This window comes from Phascolarctos cinereus, unplaced genomic scaffold (assembly GCF_003287225.1).
Source record: "Phascolarctos cinereus isolate Bilbo 61053 unplaced genomic scaffold, phaCin_HiC Scaffold_9;HRSCAF=440, whole genome shotgun sequence".
In the NCBI taxonomy this organism is placed as follows: domain Eukaryota; kingdom Metazoa; phylum Chordata; class Mammalia; order Diprotodontia; family Phascolarctidae; genus Phascolarctos; species Phascolarctos cinereus.
Window position 1 is genome coordinate 101,415,455 of NW_027556402.1, and position 10,190 is coordinate 101,425,644.

Genomic DNA, 10,190 nt, shown 5'->3' on the forward strand with positions numbered 1-10,190 from the left:
ATTCTCCACAGAGCAGAAGGGTATAGCCAACTTCCCAAGACCTGGGAAACCTTTCTAGATCTCTCTACAATTAACTGCTATTATTCTTTAAGAAGAAAGATGATTTTTAAAAACTAATAAACAACAACAACAACAACAACAACCTCACAGCAATAAGTGTTCTCGTGTTACATTACAAATTCAAGTTTGTTTCAAATAGATATAGCAGAAATTTTACAGGAATCATATGAGAGCTGTTCCCTTCAAGGTAATGACCTTGGACCTTATTTTAGCTATGTTTCAACCTCTTCAAATATCTCCAAATAATTCTCATTTAGAAGTGCTTGCTGAGTTGAAGCTACACGATATTTTTTTATATCCTCAGTTAGTTGTAGGCTTTTGGAGGATGGACTTGATTTCTGGAACAGCCCAAAGTCCCAGATATTCACAGTTGGAAGGAACCTCACAGGCAGTCTAGCATAACCTTAAACCCCTTCTACAATATCACTGACAAGTGCTCAGTCTTCAATGAGAGAGAACGGGGGTGGAGGTGGGGGGATTGGGGGGGTGGGGGTGGCGGAGCCAAGATGGCAGAGTGAAAGCAGCAACTTGCTTGAGCTCTCCCCCAAACCCCTCCAAATACCTACAAAAAATGGCTCTAAACAAATTCTAAGGCAGCAGAACCCACAAAAATACAAAGTGAAACAAATTTCCAGCCCAAGACAACCTGGATGATTGATCAGAAAGGTATATTGCACTGGGCTCAGAACACAACGTGACATGGGCTCGCAGGTCACAGGGAACCTGGAACAGGCCTCAGAGGACTGAATCGCGGGCAGCTGTGGCAGTTTCCAGACTCCTCAATCCACGAATGCCAATGACACCTTAGAAGGTCAGTGGGAAAAGGCTGTTTCTGTGGTGCTGAGAGAGGAAGGCAGGGTCTCAGATCCAATTCCCTGAGAATGTGGCCCTGGGATGGGCAGCTGCTTCCCGAGCTTCTGGCCCACAGACTGAGGGGGAATCAAGTGACTGATCAGAGGGGGATTGAGGGATCTCTCTGCTGGTGCTGAGGCAGGAATCTCTTGCTTTGCCCGTGCTTGCCAGTTCTGGACGGGGGTCCTGGGGGAGGAGGAGCGCTAGCACAGTGGAGCTTGTAGTGGCTGTGGACAGAAAACCTTCCTCACAGTTCCAGGACAGAAAGGAGTGCTTGTGGTCACTAATAGACCACAACACAGGCCAGGAAAGGAGTAAACACCTCGCCCCTTTTCATACCACCTTGCAAGAACTGAAAATTTACAGGTCCCTACAAGTATCTCTGAAAACAACTATATACACCCCCAAAGCTTGGGACAGTACATTCTCCACAATGGAAGCAGACTCTTACCTTAACAAAGAGTTTAAAGCTCAAGTAGTTGGCTGGGATCATGAGCAAGCAGCAAAAAAACAGTCAGACTATATTATCTTACTTTGGTGACAAAGAAGATCAAAATATACAACCAGAAGAAGACAACAAAGTCAGAGCTCTTACATCCAAAGCCTCCAAGAAAAATATGAATCAGTCCCAGGCCTTAGAAGAGCTCAAAAGGGATTTTGAGAAGCAAGTAAGAGAAGTAGAGGAAAAACTGGGAAGAGAAATGAGAGTAATTCAAGAAAATCATGAAAAACAAGTCAATAGCTTGCTAAAGGAGACCCAAAAAAATACTGAAGAAAATAACACCTTAAAAAATAGCCTAACCCAAATGGCAAAAGAGGTCTAAGAGCCAATGAGGAGAAGAATGCCCTAAAAAGAAAAATTGGCCAAATGGAAAAGGAAGTCCAAAAGATTACTGAAGAAAATACTTCCTTAAAAATTAGAATAGAGCAATTAGAGGCTAGTGACTTTGTGAGAACTCAAGACACTGTAAAACAAATCCAAAAGAATGGAAAAAATAGAAGAGAATGTGAAATATCTCATTGGAAAAACAACTGACCTGGAAAACAGATCCAGGAGAGAGAATTTAAAAATTATTGGACTATCTGAAAGCCATGATCAAAAAAAAGAGCCTAGACATCATCTTTCAAGAAATTATCAAGGAAAACTGCCCTGATATAGTAGAACCAGAGGACAAGATAGAAATTGAAAGAATCCAATGAGAGAGAACCTAGGACTTCCAATGCAGCCCATTCCACTTTTGAATAGCTCTTATTGTTAGAAAGATTTTCCTTATATCAAAACTAAATTTACCTCTTTATAATTTCTATCCATTGTTCCTAGTTCTTCTCTCTAGGACCAAAGAGAACAGGTCTAATCCTTCTTCCATACAACAGCCTTTCAAATACTTTTGGATGGGTATCATGAAACTGCCCTCTTTTCTTTTACCTCCCAGCTCCCAGCCAGGTCTTCTTTTCTCTAGCTTGGTTATTCTAGAGTCAAGTCTCATGAATAGAACTGGCCTTCAACTCTCTGAAGTGATATACACTTCCCTCCCCTAGTTATAAGCAAAGCTCATTTAGTGAAATGGAGGGGCAACTTCCCTCCCAATTTGCCGTCTGTTTGCTCACAGGGCTTGGATGAGATGGAAACTGACAACTCTGTTCATTCTGATGAAGCATCAGGAAGCCTACCTACCATCTGTGCAGCCACCTACATCACCTGAAATTTCCCAGTTCTGTCATCTTAACTGCCTATGGAACTAAGCCTCACCATCCATTCCATCAATGTGAACCCTTAGGACTGTGAAAACTTTCCATCTGTCCTGAAGCTTTTATGAGTTGTCTCCCCCGTTACAGGGGGTGCTCCTTGAAAGTAGGGACTGTCTTGCTGTTTTTATTTGTATCTACAGGACTTTGCACAGTGCTTGGTACATACTAAGTAAGCATCTCTATGCTTTTTCATTCATTCATTCATGAAACCGAGGGATGAAGTTTGAGGTTACAAAATAAAGTTACAAAATTAAATAGTGAGATCAGTCCTTTTCTAGTATTGGGGGTAAACTAGCTCTGAATGGAATAGAAGCACATTTATTAAGTGCCTACTATGTGCCAAGAATGTTTGGTACGAGGAGTGGAAACAAAACCAAGCTCATTGACCGTAGGGACCCTTTGTGTGCATTTCTCATTTCTGTGCCAGGAATAGTTCTTATTTGCTGTATAGACATAGTTTCAATGAGGACAGGTTCCATGTGACGGAATTCTTTTTTTTCTTTTAATTTTATTTTTAATTTGTGGAATAAAAGAAGCTTTTCTATAACAGTACAATAAAAAAAAGATGATTGTACATGAAACTGCATCTCTACTATACACAGCTTGCAATTCCTTTCAAATACACAACAAAATCATCATGTAAATTTCTTTCTTTTTTATTTTTTCTTGGCAGCTTTAATTTTCAAAACTTTTAGATGACATAGACCAGTACTATGGAATTGTATTTGCATAGGGACTTTGTTTAAAAACGCTCAGTGAAGATTTATCTCACTTGTCCTAAGAGAATCCCAGTGAGATGATTCTCCCTATTTTTATAGGTGGGTAAATTAAAAGCCAGGAAGTGACTTGGCTCTGGTAAGCTAATTCCTGGTTTGTTGCTATAATCAGGAGATAAGGCTCTCTTCTTTATGTTTAGTCAGAGGTAGTAGTACAATCAAAAGATGCAGGATCTATACTCAGAGGACTCATATGTTTGAATCCTGATGATGTCTCTTTTATTACCTGAGTGACCTTAGGTAAGTCACCTAATCTCTAATGGTCTCACCTGTCACGGAGACAACAGGAATCAATGACTTAAGATCCCTCCTAACTCTAAGGCTCTCATAAATTCCATTATCCTCCGAACTTTCCAATGAACACTCTTGGACAATGGGAGCAGCTAGGTTCCTGAAGAGATCCTGGTTCATTTCTGACCTCTTGGGAAGCAGGGTATACCTTCCATAGTACAGTGTAGCAGAAGGTGCAAACAGGAAAGGCTGGGTGGGAGGAGAGAATGTGGTGGCACTTTCTTCTTTACTCCATAGGCTGTGCCTGACTTGAGTAGCTACTGTTCTGTTCCAGGATTTCATTCTTGTCTCCTAACTATTTTTGAGTAGAATTTCAGCAGGCTGCACAGCAGCACAGAAATGCCACACTCTTTTCAAAAGCCCAAGGTCAGCATAACTTCTTCCCAGGGAAATCGTAACCTTTTGTGCTGCGATAAGGGAGTCAAGGCACTGATGTCTTAAGATTGAGGAAGGTGAGAAGGGACAACGTATGTGGCCCTAGTGGCATCCTGCCTAGGTAAATGACTCACAGGGTTGTTGTGAGGAAATCACTTTATATGACAGAGAGCATTCTTGAAGATGCTTCTTTGAATATTTGCTGTTGTTCTAAAGGCATTTAACTTTCAGGGCCTTGACATAGATGAAGATGATTATGAGGAAGAAGATAAAGAAAATAACAGATAGTCAAAAGATGACAATTCTCAGACTGGAAACCTGGAGGCAGGTGTCCTGAAGTCATAGCTTCATCAAAGGCTGCTGGCATTTCTAATATCCCCTCCCAAATCTGCTTCTGACTTCCTGTACTTTTCCCCCATGATGCTTCAGCCCATAATTTCCCTCAGAACATGGGGCCTCCTTGTCCTGGAATATCTCTGTGGCCTTTTTACCTGGAACATCCCTCTGCCATGCTGGTCTCCTTTTCCTATTGGTGAGTTTCTCCTAGGACTTGCAATTTGGGGAGCTGCCCAGAATAGACATGTGACTGAATTCTTACCAGTAAGAAGGAAATGTATAATGGATAAAGAACTGAACTCAGAGACAAGAAGACTTAAGCAGGAATCCTGCTTCTGACACTGACTAGCTGTGTGACCAATAGTAATCAGTTTCCTTATCTGTAAAATGGGCATCATAATACCTTTTGTAAGAATCACAACAAGCTTTTTGTTTTTTGTTCTTTTTGGTGAGGATGAAATTAGACAATCTTTGTGAAGCTGGATTGAGAGAGGGTGTTTTCTTATCAGGGACCCCCTATATTAATGAAATCACAGGTTCAGTGCAAAGCCAAATGTAACAGCATAATGTTATAATAATACTCTCTGCATACCTACCTTTGAAGATGGTTGTAAGAACGAAATGGAAGAATCAGTAGTAGTCAGAATTTCAATATGTTCATTATTTCTCCAACCATCCCTAAATTAAACCCTACACTTAGCTATTCCCTTTGCTTTTCTGTTCCAATTGCCTAGCAGGACCTTGTGACTCTGAGGACAGCCATATGAATGAGTGGCTACTTACACCTTACAAAACCATCTGAGACATCTATATGGTGTTTGGGGGAAACATTGCCCTTGAAATTAGGGGACCTAGGTTTGAATCCCAGCTCTTATACTTACTGGAAGTATAAACATCAACAAGTCATTTAACTAAGCCCTTGAAATTCTCACCTGTGAAATAGGGATAATAACATTTGTACTACTTTATAAACCCTAATGGACAATATAAAATAGAGGTAAGTTACTATTATCAGCACTGTCCACAGCAAAGATAATTTCTTTCCATAGGCAAGGCCAGTTTTCCAGTAAAATACATCTGAGCTTCCTTTGCCCCTCTTTTACAAAGCAATATTAAGATAGATAAAGAAAACAACAAACATTACATGTGATACAGTATTCCAAGAAAGCATCTGTAATTTTTTGCTGAGTCTACCTCGCTGCAATTGCAAGATACCTTAAAACAATTTTTAAAAATTTTTTTTATAAGTTGGTTCATGTTTCCCTCTACAGGAAAATGCCAGTCATGACATATTTTCATAGAAGAGTACACATGCATTCTCAGAAATGCTTGAGTCAAAAAAAGCTTCTCTTTAGGAGTTCTGATAGAAGGGTTAAAAAAGGAAATGCCTTCTTGGATATGCACATATCTCCCAGTTTAAACCACGAAATATCTCAAGGCTAAGATGATATCTGATCACCATTCTTCCTTTCCCAAGTGTCCATGAATACAAGGTAAACATGAGGCATGAAAATCACTTAAGGAATCAGAGTCTCAGAGTTGAAAGGGACCCCAGACACCATGGAGCCTAACAGGAATATCCGAGACACATAGCAGACAAGGGGTCATCCAGACTTTGACTGAAGATCTCTAAGGAGGAGTAACCCATCATTTCCATTCCTTTTAGGGTAGCTCTCTACATGTTCCTTGGCCTACCAGTATAAAAACAGACCCGTATACTTTGATTATCTTCAAGTGGAGGAATATATTCCTTGATAGAGATGACTGAAGCAAAATGGAAGCTGAATAGTTCCACCTTCTGTCATAAGTTAATATTATGATACACAACAAAGCCATAACAATTCATCTGACCCTGGAACAAAGGTCAAAAACATAACAGGGGTAAGCAGCGCAAAAGGTGTCCTTGAATCAATAATTTAAGACAAATTCAGTTAAGCAGGAATAGAGGAGCTGGTAGCTAATAGGCATCAAGGGTGGATCCTGGTAAGAAAAAAACCATTAAATCTTGACACAGGAGGAGAGACTCTGGGATATCACTCAGCAGAGAGCAGAAAGAAAGAAACCTCAGGTCACCAATCCCCATGAGTAGATACACATCAGCATGCCATGAGTCCGCTAACAAGGAGGATACCACTGGAGGAAGGTGTACCTGGGCTGGTGGAAAACTCATCTCCAGTATGGTTACAGCAGGGAACTTTCTATTTTAACTAATTAATTTTCCTAAGCAAATACTAAATTGCTATTATGGCTAAACTAGAGTTGCAGTTATTCTTCCTAAGCAAGTATTTGCTACTGTTAGTGTTGTTTTAACATGATAAAAGGGTATCATGCTGTCAGCACCCTCTAAATTTTGGCACACTGAAAAAATGCCATCACCCCATTCAATTTTAGCTCCACTAACCACCCCAGGCTTTCCCTTTCTTATTCTTCTCGCTCTGAATTTAGTTGTCCTTAACAATTATTATTATTATTATTATTATTGTTATTATTATTATTATTATTATTATTATTATTATTTATCATTGCTATTATTTACAAACCCAGGTCATCCAAAGCTTTAGTTTAACAGAAAGACTAGTATCTTAGAAGTGGTTAAGCATCTCCTTCTGCATTCATATTTTCTTATGTCCATCTATTGTCTGAACTTCCATACTGAAAGATCCATGATTTCATCAGTGTGAATACCTCCTCCCCAGGTGAATACCTCACAATTCTTCAACAGCTCAGTTGGTGGTTTTTTGAAAGTTTCTATGGCTGGAAAATTATTCATCCTGTGACGAAACTGGCAATTAACTGCTCTGAACCTTGTTAGATGGCCTCTGGACAGCAGACACTACCCACTGATCATTAGGTCCCACACTCTTTTTCCCTTGGGATGGGCTTCCAAAATCTGTGCTCTCCCTGTACAAGCTTCTCAGGAACCCAGGATAACGTCCACACCATAATGAGACACAGGGGTAGAAGTAGAAGACCTAGTGTCAATGTCCTTTTAAAATGTGAACTCAACAGAGGATTCAGCATAGGCACATTCATTCTTAAATATTTTAATTGGTATCATTTGTAACTTTAACATCAGAATTTCAAGTTTGAAAACTTTCCAATCTTCAGCTTTGGCCATGGATCATAATTCTTTTTCTCAGATTTTTTTTTTAATTTCTGCTTTCTAAAAGTCTGTGATGTCACAGAATCATATTTTAGCTGGAAGGTACTAAGAAACTGTGTAATACACTTACTACATATAAGATCCTTAGCAAGTCCTTTAATCTTTTTTTGTGAGGCAATTGGCGTTAAGTGACTTGCCCAAAGTCATACAGCTAGTAAGTGTTATGTATGTACGGCCAGATTTCAACTCAGGTCCTCCTGATTCCAGAGCCAATGCTCTATCTACTCTGCCACTTAGCTGCTCCCCAAGTCCTTTAATCTTTCTGGGTCTCATATACCCAAGTAAGGACTTGGATTAAATGATTTCTAATAACTCAAGTTCAAATTCTATACCCCTATGACTCTATCATTATATGAGTGAGTAAACTGAAGCCCAGGATATCAGAATCTCAGAGGAGGATGGAATACTAGTGGCACTTTAGTCCAATCTGTCTTTAAGTATAGGAATTACCTTTATGAAGAGCTATAAGTAGGAATTTCAACACCAAGAGCAAATTTCTTGGGTGGGAGGAAGGAGAGACACAAGGCCCTAAGGGAGAAGAGCCCTGGGGACACACTCCCACAGGGAAAGGGAGACAGGCATAGGACCCCAGGGCAGTTTGCCTCTGTCAGCATAGTTGTACTGGGAGAAGGGGGTTTCATGTTATCCAGGGAATCCTGCCTATACCCCACATGGAAACTTCAAAGGAGATGTTTCTGAGTTAATGTGGTAAAGAGATAGTTGCAAGGGGCAGTCAGGATCAAGGAATATACCTTTTCTTCACAAGAGAAGGTATAGAGAGTATTGGACAAGCACTAGAGAAAATGACCAAGGAGGATATATTGTATTCTGTAAGGAGTCACATTTGCATTCAACAACTCAGTCAACACACATTTATTGGGCATCCGCTTTGTTCAAAGTATTGTGTTACGTACTGGTAAAAATGGTAAGATGAAAAGCAAATGGCAAGTGTGAGAGAGACAGATCTAGGATGAAGGGAAATGTGCTTCGCCAGAATTCCTAGAATAGGTGCTCCAAAGGGTATAACAAAAGTGGAAGGGAAAAATCAATCCACAAGCATTTATTACATGCCTACTATGTGACACGTACTGTACTGGGTGCTGAAAATACAAAGACAAAAAAATGAAACAAGGAAGAGGAAACAACTTATATGAGGGCAAGGGCTGAGGCGAACAGGGTTGACAGCAAAGAATGGTAGGACAGGAAAGATGGATTTTTGCCTTAGCACCTAGTAACTCTGAATTACAAGGATTAGAGAAGAGGAAGTGTGTTTTCTAGCTAACAAAGTGAGGTTAATGCCAATTAATTGTTACTAGCTTCATTTTCCATCAATGGTTCTACTTGGCTTTGAATACATAAGCATCATGTATCGCCCAGGATAAACTCATCCCCTGAAATTTCATCATCATGCAGACTGACCCATCTTTTTCATTGGTATATTTTATATATTTTTCCAATCACATATGTAAAAATAATTTTACATTCATTTTAAAAAATTTTGAGCTCCAGATTCCCTCCCTCTTTCCCCTCCCTATCTCATTGAGAAGGCAAGGAATTTGATACAGGTTATACATGTGCAGTCATGCAAAACATGCCCATTTTAGTCACATTGCAAAGAGAACACAGACAGAAAAGAAACAAGAAAAATAAATTTTAAAAAGTATGCTTCAAGCTGCATTAAGACTCCATCACTTCTTTCTCTGGAGGTAGATAGGATTTTTCATCTTGAGTCCTTCAGGACTGTCTTAGATCATTGTATTGCTGAGAACAGCTAAGTCACACTTGTATAATATTGCTGTTACTATGTATCTTGGTTCTGCTCTTCACTTTGCATCAGTTCTTGTAAATCTTTCCAGATTTTTCTGAGACCATCCTGCTCATCAGTTCTTACAGCACAACAGTACTCCATCACAATCATCTTGTTCAGTCATTCAACAACTGATGGGTATCCCCTTAATTTCCAATTTTTTTACCACCACAAAAAGAGCTGCTATAAATATTTTTGTACATATAGGCCCTTTTCCTTTTTTATCTCTTTCAGATACAAAACAAATAGTGATATTTTTGGGTCAAAGGGTATGCACAGTTGTATAGCACTTTGGTGGTGGCTGTTGAATCATTTCTGTCATGCTCAGCTCTCCATGACCCAATGTGGGGTTTTCTTGGCAAAGATACTGTAGTGGATTGCCATATCCTTCTCCAGATCATTTTAAAAACTAGGAACTGAGGCAAACAGGGTTAAGTGACTTGCCCAGGGTCACACAGCTAGTTAAGCATCTGAGCCTTGGCACATAGTAGGTGCTTAATTTTTATTGACTATTGGCTATTACCCTCTTAGGTCCACTGATCACAGAGGGTAGCATCAGGCTATACTACCTCAAACATCAGGGAAGAAGACAGTTAAATCAACAACAACAAAAAAAAAACTGGGTTAATTTCTGAGTAAGTAAAAACTGAGCAAGTCCTCAGGCAGCTGGATGAACTCACATTCAGGGCCAGTTCCTTTGTTTCATCCCCAAATAGCAAGCAATCATGTACATCCAGAAAATATCCTGTAAATGGATCCCATACCTGACTCCTAGTCAAAC